We start from the raw sequence: 7,827 nt of genomic DNA, 5'->3' as shown, positions 1-7,827 counted from the left end.
GGAAAATAGCGTAATAATTAGTGAAAATATTCCTAGCTCCTTTTGGGGATTTTTCAAGACTGAGAAGCATAGTGAAATTAATTAAACAAAAAAAGAGGCCAAAATTGGGTGTCAACACTTAGTAGATCAAATCCTCTTTCTTTAAGGGGTCATTTGGTTCGAAAACAAATATAGTATAACATAGAAGATAGTAATGCAGGAACTAATAATACATGAATTATTTTTAATTGAGTGTTTAATTCATTTGCATGAAAATTAGATATACATATCATTTGAAATATTTGCTTATGTTTTAAAACAAACAACAATGAATTTACAATTGTATGCTTGAGTGTTTGGCCTTCATAAGTTATCGCATGTTATTAGAGAACGTTTGGTTATTCGTATAAGGAAGATAATTCCCGTATAAACACTTATATTGCTTTATACTTTGTTTGATGACCATTTCTTTTCGAGTATAGTTAATGCCAATATTAGCGTATACATCACACATTCGATCTGAGATAACAATATCATGATTAGCTATAAATGAATTAAGTAATCCGAGTGACTAAGTAATCCTTCTTCCAAAGCCTTTCTTTATAATCTTGGGAATCTCCGCATAACTTATTTCTAAACCAAACAACCTCAGGCGACGTTTGGTTTAAAAATCAGCTTAATAAAGTACATTGTTTGGTTGGTGTTTGAAGAAGAATTAGTTTTGGTAAAAAATTCAGCATAGCTCATACAATATTGGTTAGTTTTTCGCTTTTATTCTTGCGTGATACTCATATAAGTTAATGAGGAAATTTATATAGTATTATTTTATGCAGGACAGAATATGCAATAATATACGTGTATTACATAATACCTAAATTAAAATAATACATGAACAATTATTTTTGTTGCTAAAATGTAAATACATATCTTAACTTATGCACCATATAATATAACCAAACTAAATATCCAAACAACAAGAAAAAATCTCCATATATATTATAATTCCTACATAATTAATCTTTGCATAGTAAATTCCTAAATTATTAATCCGTACATAGTTTGTATCTAAACCAAACGATCCCCTAGTGTTACGTTAAAATCGGTTATTGTATAGAGCATCCTACTCCCTCTTCATTCGCCTCGTAAATGGGACAGAATACTTGCCTTGTTTGTTGAAAATTTTAACATGTGAAAAATGACCCTAAAAGTTTACTATATCAAATATTTTTCTGACAATTACTAAAAAGTAATAAAATAAAAATCAGAATTCCGCGCCACTATTTTCTCGGGAGAAATTGGCAAATTGTTACTTTTGGACCGTTTACTACATTTTAGCTACGATCTCAAAAATGTTCAGGATTTATTTACTCTTTAATGTAAAAAACATATTTGAATAAAAATCTTCTTATCCAAAACAAACAAAGAAACCTCCATTAAAGTATGTTGGAGTTCGAAACATTCACAAGTGAGATTACATCATGCCATACTAGAGTTTGAAATTTTCTTATAGGTGAAACTCCAGTATCATGCTAGAATTCTATATTTTTAAATGTGAAATATCAGCACATTGTGCTGAAGTTCCCATACAATATTTTTTAAATAATTTTTTGCTCCAATTTATAGCAAAGCTTGTTTGAACTCCAGATAGAATCATAAAATTGCAACTTTAAAATTTAAGGATATTGTTGGAGTTCAAATGAGGTATATGAGTAAAATAATCATTTTCACATTGCTACATGTACTTATTTCACTCTTGATAGTTATTTTAATATAGTTATGTATTTTATCACTATTTCGGAAATAGTACATATTTTGAAAGTCCATGAAAAAACCTTTGGAGAATGAAATTCAAAGTCCAAGAATCGCTCATGAAGTTTCAAACGCTATCACATTTGTTTTACTTGTTAAAATTTCAAACTCTAGCATTGGGTGCTGGAGTTGTTCTGTGTTTTAGCTAGGGGTATTTTTCTCTGAATGTTATTTTTGCATTAGAAAGTGGCTACTTACCAATTACATTTGAAATGATAAACTCAACTTTGATTGCTTAAAAAATCGCAAATCCCACGTAATATTTCCCTTTTTTTTTTTGGTAAAGGTTTCTTTTCAAGCCATTATTTTGATTAATGAGATTTGTTTTCCCCTTTAACCTTCAAAATTAAGATTCGTCTTGATCGTTGATCCCGAGGTTTTACTCAACATCATCATCAACAACAATAACAAGATACTCGTTGTATTCCACAAAGCGGTTCAGGCGAGGAGCGGATCTAATAGCGGGTGTGGGTTCTTAACTCACACCCGTCACCGTAATTTCGTAATTATATGGAAAATATAGAAAGAGTATAAGAATTTTCAAATGAGAACCTAGAACTAAATGCGTGGTATGGTGCGATGGCAAGGAAGGACCCGCATTGGACTTTGTCCAGCCAGACGTAGGATCGTATCCCGGTGGCATCTCCTTTTAAAATTCAATTTTGTTGTTCAGCGAATGCACGTAAAACTACTCTTGTACTAAACTTTTTTGTTTAAAACATTAACAAAGTTAACTAAAAAAGAAACCATCTAATAAAATATCACTTTTTACAAATTCCAATATTTCAAATCAAATTTGAAACAAAATAAGTGAGAAACAAGAAAAACTTAGGGTTTAAAAAATTATTAGAAACCCACAAGCTTAAAATTTCTGGGATCCATTTCTCTGGGTCCGGGGGAGGTTAGAGCGTCACGCATACCTTACTCCTACCTTTTGAGACAAAGAGAGTGTTTTTTAAGACCGTCACCATTAAGTGCAAAAATCAAAACAATTATGAAAAGGAATCCTAAGGTTTACTCGATTGATTGCAATTAGTAAACATTACTTCAACTAATAATTGGTTTGAGAATATAATTATCTGTTAAACAATTAAAAGTACTTTGCAGAATAAGAAATAACATGAGGTAATGTTAAATAGGGTTTTACAGATGCTTTTTTTTTTAATAAAAAAAAAAAAAAAAAGGAGTTTGCTGACGTCTTAGAGAATGTGGTTCCATACGTCATGTTGTGGGCCTGTGTGGCCGATAGCAACTGCTGCTGTATTCAGCCTTGTCAGTATTTAAGGCTTCATCGGACACAAAAAAAAAAAAGAGAGAGAGAGAGAGAGAGGGGGGGAAGAGAGAGAAGATAAAAAAGGAAGAAAGTCAAGTGTGGCCGGCCAAGAGGAACCATTTGGCGAGTTTGCTTCCAATAAATTATTAATCGGAGTATGCTGCTGCTCCAACTTCTTCTTGTTTAGAATATATTTGACTACTTCTTCTATGATTTGAGCTTCGCTATCCCTGCCAGTGCCACCCACCAATAAAAGTTAGTATTCAAAATAAAAAATAAAAGGATCATTTTCACACTATCAGTTATACAATTTGGTAAGACTTGAAATCTAAACTAACCTAAGATTTTCACACTTTATCATTACCATTAAATTTATATATATGTATTCATTTTTTTACAAAACCGGTTAACTCCTCTCCCAACAAGGCTTCAAACTCTTCGAAAAAATGAAATTAGTAGTAATTCAGATAGCAAATTAACGAATTAGCTTGTGCACTACAAAAAAAAAAAAAAAAAAAAAGAAGGGCAATTTGAGGAAGTTGAAAATTGCAATTCGCAGAGGTTTTAGCCTCCACTAGTTGTTAGAAGAGGCTAAAACCTCTGCGAATCGCAACTTTCAACCTCCGCAAATTATCCATTTTTTGGTGTGGATCAAGAACATCTCAATCATTTCACAAATGAGGGCAATATTGTGTGTTGTAGCGCCAGGATGATGACACAATACATTCTCTAATCCCTAAGCCCTGCATATTTAACTTGTACATAAATCAAACGACCCCTAAGGATATTTGAAACCAAATGGCTGGCAACTTTAAACGTTAATCCTCTAGGCACATTTGAACTTCATAAGCTTAGCCCCCACTCTTCCGCATCGATCTCTTTCTATCCGACACCTCATAACAAGTGACCTAAAAAAAAAATGCCTGGAATAGTAGTTCTCATACTCCCCTCCTGTCTGCTACCCCTGAGGTGTATTCCGAATATTTACAGGTAAAGAATGTCGGTGATTGAGAATCAAATCTCAACCTCCCACAAGTTAACCTCGGGCCAACTGATGGAAACCATTTTCCCTGTCGAAATCGCATACCTTAACGCTACTACTAGCCTCCATCCTGGCTAATGTCCTGGATTCATCCATCCAGGAGCAGATTGGTTACCTTCTAAACTTAATGCTGACTGGAGTAGTGCCAAGGAAGAAGCCACAAGGCTTCTTTTTGCAGTTAATAAGGCACTTTGAATGGGGGATGGATCTGGGACTTCATGGGTTAAAAGGTTCAGAACATCACAAGCCTCAAGCCTGCACACTATATATGCAGTTTAAGACAAGGTATTAGGCCGGAAGGGACTTTCATCAAAATAGACTGTAGACTGCTCCTCCCAGGAATTGAAAGCAACATCCCTTTTCCCCACAGAGGAGAACAACACACAAAGGCACTAGGAACTCCGTCTAAATTAGCCTTCAACCACAAACCAGCTAGCAACCCCAAATATAGACTTTCTACCCGTGATCACACTTTCCCGAATCAAATGTTACAACAAAAGGAGAATTAACATTTAGAAAAGGCAGAAACATATAAAAAACAAAAGAGGAAAAGACCAGTCAAAAGAGAGGATGCTCAATGGAGGAGATACTCCGAAGCTATACCCAGGATCAACAAAAAAAAATCATCATCATTAACTTCGATTAACCATTGGAGCAGCACTACTCTAAAGAAAAGAGATGTAAACAACGAACGAAAAACTCAAATGAGAGGGAAAAGTGTTAGGAAAGAAACACATATATATTAATATAGGGAGCTGAATAGGGGAGCAAATTTGGGTTTGCTTATCTCCTGTTTACCCGCATGTAGTACAGTGTTATTGTACGCATTGGTTAGGCTTGAAAGTCAGTCACAGACTCATTGTGATGTAGAGGTTGAAGGAAAAGGATGGATAAGTTCATGTCACCTCTCCCTCCCTCCTTCATTCTCTCTTTATTTTTCCTTTTCTTTTCATGCCTTTAACAGTGATTCTATTAGTTCTTCAACTTGCGTCAACTATAAGGACCAAATTTACACGTTCCAATAAATTGAAGGTTAATGAACTAAAATCGGAATATGGCATTAACCCAAGGACCAAAAGTGTTATTTTCCCTTCATTTTATAAGGTTATCAAAGGGCTGGGATACTCGCTAGCACAGACAGATCACACCTTGTTCATTCAATATTCTCTACTAGGAAAAATAACAGTCCTTATAGTGTATATTTATGATATTATAATTACGGGAGATGATTCAACAGAAATGAAAAACCTAAAGGATTGCTTAGCATCAAAATTGGAATCAAGGACTTGGGACCATTAAGGTATTTTCTTGCATCGAGCTGGCTCGATCAAATAATAGTCTCTCCGTAAGAAAATATGTTTGAATCTGATGAAAGAAAACATGGATGAGCGACTGTCGACCAAGAGATTCCTCCCGATCCGAACATATAGTAAGGGAATAAAGAGGGAGATCCGATTGACCAAGGCTAATAAAAAGATTAGTGGGGAAGTTAATCTACCTATGGCATACTCATCCTGACATAACTTTTGCAGTCAGCTTGGTTACCCAGTTTATGCATTCTCCCCAAGAATAACATTGAGAAGTAGTCTGCGAATTTTTGAGATACTTGAAAGCTCACTGGGAAAAGGGCGGTTATTAAAAAAAATTGACTAAAGAGCATTGGAAGCGTACACAGATGCAGATTAAGCAGGGTCCTCAACTAATAAAAGGTCTACAATTCTTGGTCTTGCACATTTATTTGGGAAAATTACGTGGCATAGAGTAAAAAAAAAAGTGTTGTGGCAGTGGAGAAGCAGAGTACAAATCTATGGCTCATGGAATCTAGCTTAGAAAATGATGGGGGAACCATGAAAACCGATAACTATACTGATGAACCTAAACTAGACAATGAAGCTGCCATAAGCATACTAACTCGGTTCAACAAGACAGAATAAAACATGTTGACATTTTGTCAAAGAGAAGCTCGAAGAAGGAAATATGTCCGGCTAACGGATAAGCAGGCAACAATAATTTTACTGAGAGGTTACTTAAACTGAGAGTTGAGGGTCTTGTAAGCAAGTTAGGCATGACAACTATGAAACTAGAAGGCATTCAGACATTGAGACAGGGTTGCAGAATCTTTGTGTGAAGTGCTAACCCGTTATACATGTACTACTAAAGAAGTTATGCAGTAGCAAATATCATACAGCTATCGGATGTCCCTAAACATTCTTGCAACTTAATCTGATAACATATCCGATTCAAGATGACGTCACATCTTTTGACACAGCACTTAGTCAGTCGCAGCTATAAGGCAGAATGAAGAAAACTGGAACTAAAAGCTCTAATGACTCCCTAAAGTATTACCAACAATGAGAGTTAACCATTAATAGTTGGAACTTGATTCAGGTCCATTTGTTTGAGGTGTGTGTGTGAGCACATATACATGTACAACAATTAGATTTAACCATCCGTCGGAACTTGAGTATAGCTACCTCTAAGATGTCTTCATATAGCTCTAATAATTCCCTAGAGTAAGTATTAAGTAATTATCAACAAAGAGAGTTAACCTTTAACTAGTTGGAAATTTGGAACTTGAGTATAGATGCATCCTGTAACATTTCTCTATTTTTCACAAGATCATTCAATTCCCTTAAAAGAACATAAATCATATAAAGATGACACTAATAACCTCTAGCTGAAGGCTTTCACAACACACGAGTAGCAGCAATATATATCAAATTAATTCCAACCTTTTTCTAAATGGTAATTCAATTCTCTTTTCATAACCCTTTACCCCCATCCCCCTCCTATCACTTTCCTTTTCTAAAATCACGTTGACCGTGCCAGCTTGGGAGCACCTTGATAAATTCAAGGGGAATCTGCTGCCTCCCAACAGTGCTCACTAAGGCTCAGACAAATGGGAAGATCCCCTGCATGTTCGATAGAGCCAAAGATCCCCCCACCACCCCACACCACCCACAACCGGGCTCTTCTATCACTCTAATTTCATTCTGAACCTCCTAGTTAAACATCCTCTTTGATTCAGATTGTGAGGCATCTCTCTTTCTTAGTTTCAAGCTGGATTAATGATAATGAATGAAAGCCAGTTTTTAGTAAATGTATATAAGCAGTTGTTTAGTATATGAGCCAATTGAAAACTATATATATCTTCAATGAAGACTTTTTTCTTTAGGAAGATGATTCCCCTTTCTACAAACCTTTCTATAATACTGTACAAGAGAAACTCTTCGAGCTATCACCTACTTCCTCTATCCCAATTTATATGACACACTTTCCTTTTTAGTCTTTCACAAAAAGTATGTCACATTTCTATAGCACTGTATAAAAGAAGCTCTTCGCGCTATCACCTAATAAATTTTGTCTTTCTGCTGAATCTGAATTATAGTCCAAATCCTCCTTTTACCTATGTCTACATGATTTCATTTGTTTGACTGAGACATACCTAATCAAGGACCCGTTTGGCCATAAAAGGTTTCATTTTTTTCCGAAATATTTTTTCACTTAATTTGAAAATCAGTGTTTGGCCATGAAAATTCCAAATCTCACTTTTCACTTTTGAAGTTGTATTTAAGTACATTCAAACATGAACATAATTCCACATATTTTTTTGCATCAAGTATAACCAAACACAACTCCATCTTCTAACTCCAACTCCAAAAATTCCAAATAAAGTGAAAAAAAATGAGTGTAACACCCTCTGGTTTTCCCAGCCATAAATTTT

The sequence above is a fragment of the Lycium ferocissimum genome, chromosome 6, assembly GCF_029784015.1.
Source record: "Lycium ferocissimum isolate CSIRO_LF1 chromosome 6, AGI_CSIRO_Lferr_CH_V1, whole genome shotgun sequence".
NCBI classification, from domain to species: Eukaryota; Viridiplantae; Streptophyta; class Magnoliopsida; order Solanales; family Solanaceae; genus Lycium; species Lycium ferocissimum.
The sequence above is the reverse complement of the archived record's forward strand: the minus strand, read 5'-3'. Positions refer to the sequence as shown.